The 8,685-nt window shown below is 51.7% G+C and overlaps 1 pseudogene; it reads right to left on the reverse strand.

The window, feature by feature from the left end:
- LOC149120455 (septin-14-like) overlaps positions 1-8,685 on the reverse strand; it is a 142,239-nt pseudogene that overhangs the window by 49,460 nt on the left and 84,094 nt on the right.

An 8,685-nucleotide genomic window follows, 5' to 3' on the forward strand; every position in this document is an offset into this window, starting at 1 on the left:
GACCCTGGAGGGTGAGGAGGGTAGGGGGGCCTAGCCCGGATGGTAAGGAGGGGTGCCGGGCCTGGACCTGGAGGTCGAGGAAGGCAGCAGGGAAGGCCCTGGAGGGCGAGAAGGGGAGCAGGGTCAGGCCCTAGAAGGCAGTGAGGTGAACAGGGCCCATGTCCAGGAGGGTAGGGATGGCCAAGACTGAGGGGAATGGGGCCTTACCCTAGAGGGCATGGAGTAATGCAGGGCAGGGCTATGGAGGGTTAAGAGGGGAGCAGGGTCCATGCCCTAGAGGGCCAGGAGGTGAGCAGGGCTTGCCCTGGAGGGCAAGGAAGGGTGCAGAGTCCTGCACTGGAGGGAGGCTGGGGAGCAGGGCCCTGGTGGGTGGCAAGGGGAGCTGGGCTCAGCCAGCTGTGGAGTGCAGAGAGTGGAGCAGGGCCTGGCCCTGGAGGTTGAGGAGGGAAGTGAGGCCTGGCCCTCCTGGGCAAGGAGGGGAGTGGGGTCCTGCACTTGAGGGTGGCAGGGGAGCAGAATCCTGCCATGGAGGGCGGCAAGATGAGCGGGCCTGGCCCTGGTGGGTGAGGAGGGGAGCAGGATCTGGCCCTGGAGGGTGGCGAGGGGAGTGGGGCAGGGCCATGGAAGGCAAGGAGGGGAGTGGGGCTAAGGCCCTTGAGGGCGATGAGGAGAGCAGGGATTGGCCCTGGAGGGTGAGGAGGGGAGCCGGTCTAGGCCCTAGAGGGTGAGTTGGGGAGCAAGGCGCAGCCCTGGAGGGCAAGGAAGGGACTGGGGTCCTGCACTGTAGGGTGGTGGGGGAGCAGGGCTCTGCCCTGGAGGCAGGCAAGAGGAGCGGGCCCGGCCTTGGAGGGCAAAGGGGGGAGCAGGGCCCATGTCCTGGATGGCAGTGATGGCCATGCCTGAGGATAATAGGGCCTGGCCCTAGAGAGGGTGAGGAGGGCACCAGACCCCAGGCCTTGGAGGGCAAGGAGAGGAACATGGTCCAGCCCTGGGGAACGAGGGAGGGAGCGGGGTCAGGCCCTAGAGGGTGGCGAGGGGAATAGGGCCAGTCCCTGGAAGGCAGTGAGGTGAGTGGGTCTTAGTCCATGGAGGGCATGGAGGTGAGTAGGGCCAGGCCTTGGTGGGCGAATAGGGGAGCAGGGTCAGACCCTGGTTGGTGGCGAGGATTTCTGGGTGAGGCCCTGGAAGGCAGTGAGGGGGGCGGGGTCAGGCCCTGGAGAGTACAAACAGGAGTGGGGTCAAGCCCTGATGGGCAACGAATGGAGGGGCAGCACCATGGATGGCAAGCAGGGGAGCGGGGCCAGGCCCTGGAGGGCGAGGAGGGGAGCAGAGCCCATGCCCTGGAGGGCAGTGATGGCCATGCCAGAGGGGAGTGGGGCCTGACCCTGGAGGGCGAGGAGGGGAGGGGGGCCGAGCCTGGGATGGTAGAAGGGATGCAGGGCTGGCCCTGGAGGGTGAGGAGGGGAGCAGGGCTGGGCCCTGGAGCCTGAGTAGCAGAGCAAGGCCCGACCCTGGTGGGCATCATGGGGAGTGGGCCCAGGTCCTGGAGGGCATACATGTGAGCGGGGCCTAGCCCTGGAGGGTGAGGAAGGCAGCAGGGTTGGCCCTGGAGTGCAAGGAGGAGAGCAGGGTCAGACACTGGAAGGCAGTGAGGGGAGCGTGGCCCATGCCCAGGACTGAAGTGAGGGCCATGAGAGAGGGGAGTGGGGCCCTGCCCTAGAGGGCATGGAGGTATGCAGGGCAGGGCCATGGAAGGCTAGGAGGGGAGCAGGACCTGGCCCTGGTGGGCGGCACAGGGAGCGGGGCCCAGCTATCCATGGAGGGAGGAAAGTAGAGCAGGGCCTGGCCCTGGAGGGCAAGGAGGGAAGTGGGGCCCAGCCTTCTTGGGCAAGGAGGGGAGTGGGGTCCTGCACTTGAGGGCAATGGGGCAGCAGGGCCCTGCTCTGGAGGGCGGCAAGATGAGCGGGCCTGGCCCTGGGGGGTGAGGAGGGGAGTGGGGCCCATGCCTTGGAGGGCAGTGATGGCCATGTCTGAAAGGGGCAGGGCCTGGCCCTGAGGGTGAGAATGGGAGCAGGGTCCAGCCTTGGAGGGCGGCATGAAGAGCGGACCTGGACCTGGAGGGTGAAGTGGGGAGCGGGGCCCATGCTCTGGAGGGCCCAATGGCCACGCCTGAGGGGAACAGGGCCTGGCCCTAGAGGGTGAGGAGGGCACAAGGCCCCAGGCCTTGGAGGGCGAGGAGGGTAGGAAGGTCCGGCCCTGGAGAAAGAGGAGGGGAGTGGGGTCAGGCCCTGGAGGTGAGGAGGGGAGCAGGGCCCAGCCCTCATAAACAGTCATCGCTGCCCATCAGGACATGGACCCCGCTCCCCATGTTGCCCTCTAAGGGCCCAGCCTTGCTCCTCTTGCCGCCCTCCAGGGCTGGCCCCTGCTCAACCTGCCACCCTCCAGGGCCAGGCCCTGCTCCCCTCCTTGCCCTCCAGGGCCTGGGCCTGCTCACCTTGATGCCCACCATGGTCGGGCCTCGCTCCGCTACTCACGCTTCAGGGCCCAGCCTTGCTCCTCTCTTCGCCCTCCAGGGCCAGGCCCTGCAGCCCTCCTTACCATCCTGGGCTAGGCCCCCCTCCATTCCTTGCCTTCCAGGGTCAGGCCTCATTCCCCTTGGGCACTGCCATCACTGTCCTCCAGGGCATGAGCCCTGCCTCCCTCCTCATCCTCCAGGGCCTGTGCCCATTTCCCTCCTCACCCTCCAGGGGCTGGCCCCATTCCCCTCCTCACCCTCCAGGGCCAGGCCCTGCTCCCCTCCTCACCCTCCAGAGCCTGGCCCCGCTCCCCTCCTTGCCTTCCATGGCCCTGCCCCGCTCCACTCGCTGCCCTACAGAGCCTGACCCCGCTCCACTCCACGCCCTCCAGGGCCTTACCCTGCTCCCCTCACTGCCTTCCAGGACCTGGCCCCATTCCCCTTGCCATACTCTAGGGCCTGACCCCTCTCCCCTCCTTGCCCTCCAGGGCTGGGCTCTCCTCTGCTCCTTGCCCTCCAGGGCCAGGCCCCATTCCCCTCCTCACCCTCTAGGGATTGGACCCTGCTCTCCTTACCCTCCAGTGCCAGGCCCTGCTCCCCTCCTTGCCTTCCAGGGCATGGACCCTCCTCCCCTATATGCCTTCCAGGTCCAAGCCCTGTACCTCTTGCTGTCATCCAGGGCCAGGCCCTGCTCCCCCTGCCACCCTCTGGGGTCGGGCCCTGCTCCCCTCCTTGCCCTCCAGGGGCAGGCCCTGCTTACCTCCTCGCCTCCAGAGCCTGGGCCCTTCTCCCCTCCTCACCCTCCAGGGATTGGCCCTGATCCCCTCCTCACCCTCCATGGCCTGGGCCCAGCTCCCTTCCATGCCCTCCAGGGCCAGGCCCCGGTGCCCTCCTCGCCATCCAGGTCCAGGCCCAGCTCACCTCCTTGCCACCAGGGCTGGGCTTTGCTCACCTCCTAGCCCTGCATGGCCTTGCCCCACTCCGCTCGCTGCCCTCCAGAGCCTGACCCTGCTGCCTTCCTCACCCCCAGGGCTGGGCTTTGCTCACCTCCTCGCCCTGCATGGCCTTGCCCCGTTCCGCTCGCTGCCCTACTGGGCCTGACCCTGCTTTCCTCCATGCCCTCCAGGGCCTTATACTGCTCCACTCACTGCCTTCCATTTCCTTGCCCGGATTCCCTTGCTACCAACCAGGGCCAGACCCCACTCCCCTCCTCACCCTCCAAGGCCTGGCCCTGCTCACCTCCATGCCCTCCATGGCCTGGGCCCTGATCTTCTCACTACCTTCCAGGGTCTGGCCCTGTTCCTGTTGCCCTCCAGGGCTTGACCCCGCTCCCCTCCTCGACCTCCAGGTCCAGGCCCCCCACTTCTCACTGCCCTCCAGGGGCAGGCCCTGCTCCCTTCCTCACCCTCCAGGGGTTGGCCTGATCCCCTCCTCGCCCTCCGTGGCCTGGGCCCAGCTCCCTTCCATGCCCTCCAGGGCCAGGCCCCGGTGCCCTCCTTCCCATCCAGGTCCAGGCCCAGCTTACCTCCTTGCCTTCAGGGCCTGGCCCTGCTCCCCTCCTCACCATCCTGGACCAGTCTCCCCTCCTTTCACCGCCCTCAGGGCCTGACCCTCTGGCTTCCTTGCCCTCCAGGGCCTGGGCCCAGCTCCCCTCCTCACCTTCTCAGGCTGGACCCTGCTCCCCTTGTTGCCCTCCAGTGCAGGACCCCGCTTCCCTCCTCGCCCTCCAGGATCCGGCCCCACTCCCACACTCGCCCTCCAGGGCCTGGGCCCTTCTCCCATCCTCGCCCTCCAGGGCCCGACCCTGCTCCGCTGGCCTCCCTCCAGTGCAGGACCCCACTTCCCTCCATGCCCTCCAGGGCCTGCCCCTGCTCCCTCTAATATTTCTAAAACCTACAATGAAGTTGATTTCTGAACTCTGGAAAATTGAAATTGTGTTAAGTAAAATGCAGATCATGCATCGGGATATCATGTGCATTTGGTCATAAAGTTTATAATCACTGTCTAGTTATAGTGGAGAGTGAACATGATGCATACAACTATGGTGAGGTATGAACGCCTGAATCTAACACTGAACTGTACATGTAGTGTTAATGACCATGCTAAATTCTAGCAGCATTTGAATCACTAGAAATATTGAAAAGCACCCCAAATATTTATAAGCCTTGCATCTGTATCCATAGTAATGATGCTAAAAGTACAATGTGTAACATTTCCCAGTACGCGTTTATATGCATTTCCCTTTCACAGACACACATGAATGCACACACGTACAAATCAGAAGCTTAGGGGTTCAGAAACAAATATTTATGGACTTTAGGCCTTCATTATAGTTTATTGACAATTGAAAATAATGAAGTTTAATACTAATTTATATGTGTTAACATTTTTGTAACTTTGAACCCACTATGCTTTCCAGCATGATTAGAAAGCCAGCATCTGCTACATCTTAAAGGGACTCTTAAAAATCGAAAGTTTACAGTGGTGCTTAAAACAATCAATACAAAGTAGGTGGTTCTGAGAATGTCTATAAATAGTGTCAATTGCTTGGCTTCCATTGCATTTGATTGTTCTCCAAGCAGTGTGGGAACTGGGTATAAACTGCCCACTTTCAGTTAAAATAACTAAAATTGATTAATCGGTGTAATGCTAGTTTTTTTTTGTGTGTGTGTGGGGGATATACAATATATATTGTAAGTATGTTCTCTCAAATTAGTGAATATAATTATGTATTTCCTAAAAATCAGAACTTAATCCAAAACAGGACATGATTTGGGGACATGAATTTTATTAGATGTTGCATTATATTAGATTTTTGTAAAATGGCAAATATTTTATTTATAGCTACCAACTCATAAAACATTTGTTGTGGAACAGTGTTTGTCTATATGCTTGGCATTGTAGAATGACAGGTACACAGTGCACTTAGTAAATTGAAAGTTAAACCCAAAGTTACATCTTACTCAAACTAATTGTGCATCATATTGTAATTTTTCCTAGATATTACATCATTGTGTTTTACTCTTCATTTCTGTGTTACTGAGTTGTGTATTTTAGTATTTGCTTTAGAGTAGAAAAAATACTCTGTTGGATCTCAAAGATTAAGGAGAATGTTTAACAATTTAAAAGTCTCAAAGCTATAGAATCTTTTTCTTGGAGTAGTAGATTAATTTTGGGGTAAGAACTCTTCGAAATGAAGATGCTTTATTGTTGAAAGTCATCAGTGAATGAAAGGAAGAATGTAAATAAAAATGGGAATATTTTCCAGTTCTGTGTAAGTCTCTAAAATATTTGAAAAGGAAAACCATTAAGTGCAAGATATGACAATATATAAGCTTTCCCTCAGATTAGAAATTTGATGCTAAATATTTAACATTTAATCTTTATTTCATAGTAACTATGAATGGAGGCCATTATGTTGACACCCTGTAAGCTGATTTCTAATCTTAAACTGAAAAAAAAAAAACATGTTTTGTTCATTACCCCTCTTCCCTCTGTGCTTGAAAACATTGGCTTTTATCACAACACTGGAAGTATATTGAAGCCAGGAGCCAGGAGCCTCCTCCAGGTCTCCCACGTGGGTGCAGGGGCCCAAGGACTTGAGCTGTCTTCTACTGCTTTCCTAGGCCACAGCAGAGAGCTGGATTGGAAGTGGAGCAGCCAGGACTCAAACCGGTGCCCCTATTGAAACCTTAAGTTTTAACCTTCCCAATAAAAATAAATCTCAGCATCATTTAAAATGTTGGCTACTGCCATTGAGTGAACACAATGAAATTTGACAAAACACTTTACTTGGGTGTAAGATACCATTCCCTGAATCAGGTTTTATGATTACCTAAGTCATTTTTCATCCTTGTTTTATGAATATAAACACCGATACGTTTTCTTAGCTTCAGATTTTGAACATTCCAGTGATGTAGCTCCTGCTAACAAAGTGCCTGAATATTTTTGACACCTCGTAGCCTTTTAATGTGTCATATCTGGTCATGTACACATGGGATCTATTATAAATTAGAGATACTTTCCATAAATAGAATAATATTTTGGATAACCATTGATGGATTGAAGAATCTATTTCCTCTTCAAATTTTGTTTATTTTAAGGCAATTTTGTGAAATTGAATATTACTTATGGTTTTATTTGTCTTTGTGTCCAGATAAAGTAATAAAATAAAATAGCTCCAATTATACCAAGTAACCCTTCCTTGTCTCAAGTGCTTAACTTTCTCTCTTCATTCTTAGATAACTGCTGTTTTTTTTTTTAACTTTTATTTAATGAATATAAATTTCCAAATTACGGCTTATGGATTACAATGGCTCCCCCCCCATACCGTCCCTCCCACCCGCAACCCTCCCCTTTCCCACTCCCTCTCTCCTTCCATTCACATCAAGATTCATTTTTGATTCTCTTAATATACAGAAGATCAGTTTAGCATACATTAAGTAAAGATTTCAACAGTTTGCTCCCACACAGAAACATAAAGTGAAAAATAATAGATGATTTTTTAAATGATGATGAAATCAGATCAGACCTATTGTCATGTTTAATCCCAGTGAGAGTCAAGTTGGGAATCGATAATTTTTTTTTTTTACAGAAGATCAGTTTAGTATACATTAAGTAAAGATTTCAACAGTTTGCACCCCCATAGAAACACAAAGTGAAATATACTGTTTGAGTACTCATTATAGCATTAAGTCTCAATGTACAGCACATTAAGGACAGAGGTCCTACATGAGGAGTAAGTGCACAGTGACTCCTGTTGTTGACTTTACCAATTGACACTCCTGTCTATGGCATCAGTAATCTCCCTATGCTCCAGTCATGAGTTTCCAAGGCTATGGAAGCCCTCTGAGTTCTCCGACTCTTATCTTGTTTGGACAAGGTCATAGTCAAAGTGGAGGTTCTCTCCTCCCTTCAGAGAAAGGTACCTCCTTCTTTGATGACCTGTTCTTTCCACTGGGATCTCACTCACAGAGATCTTTCATTTAGTTTTTTTTTTTTTAATTTAATTATTATTATTTTTTTTTTGCCAGAGTGTCTTGGCTTTCCATGCCTGCAATACTCTCATGGGCTTTTCAGCCAGATCAGAAAGCCTTTAGGGCTGATTCTGAGGCCAGAGTAACTGCTGGTTTCTTAAATTGAATGGTCATCTTGTCCAGCAGCTGCTCAAAAATATCCATGATTGACCATTTTGTTTGCACTAAGCAGACATGCTTTTCTTCTTTCTCCCCCTCTCCGGTCCACATCATCTTCCCATCACCTGTGCACACCAGACCCACCTGTTCCTTCCTCCTCCAATAATCACTGAACTCCACAAAGACCCTAACTCTGACCTCTCATGGTTATCCCAGATCCTTGTGTTTTCAAGACTCTCAAAACAAAATCAAGTGTGGAAAATAGGGTTGATTTTTCCACATTTTTTTTTTGTCAATCATGACTCTAATCTCAAACACACACATAAAAATCCCTGCTTTACGTAACTAATTTTAATTTGCTTTCCAAATGTCTTCACATTAATGATCTCCATTAATGACTTCTCCTTCTCATCTATACTTACATTTGGTCCTCAGTGCCATGGTTTTATTCTACTCAGCATGGACCAAATTCATCCTATTTGACATCATCCTTTATTTTATTCCTATTGCCACTTTGTGTCTCTGGAATTTAATGTATTCCCCTCCCCACAGAACTCCTAAGTTAACTGTCCTCTGAGCATTTTTATCTGTTTTTATTCTTCCCTAGTGGGATCTTGTAGGATTTCTTTACTATACCACACAGTAATATATTGACTCAATCATTTATCTTCTTAGAATTCTGCATTAACCTGAAGCTATTCCACACTTGTTATACAAATGTTTAATCATAAAGTTTGATGGATATGACACACAAAGTGCCTGATATCTATCGCTGACACACTACGTAACTTTGCTTGGACTGGCTCTTGAGTGTAATCTTGTTTTATTGAGTGCAGTGTTTTTCTGGCAAAATTATTCTTTAGAGCACGATTATACATCATTAGCATTCAAGACAGTGTTCTGTTACTTCATGAGGTGAGTACCTAGAACTCACTGTGAAGGATTCATTCAGGGAAATTTTCCAGAAGGTGTTCTGCATCCATCATTTAGCCAAGAACCCCTAGTGAATTGCAATACTGTATTCACTATCTGATT

Source organism: Oryctolagus cuniculus, chromosome 19 (genome assembly GCF_051225735.1).
Source record: "Oryctolagus cuniculus isolate XC-2025 breed Fujian yellow rabbit chromosome 19, ASM5122573v1, whole genome shotgun sequence".
NCBI classification, from domain to species: domain Eukaryota; kingdom Metazoa; phylum Chordata; class Mammalia; order Lagomorpha; family Leporidae; genus Oryctolagus; species Oryctolagus cuniculus.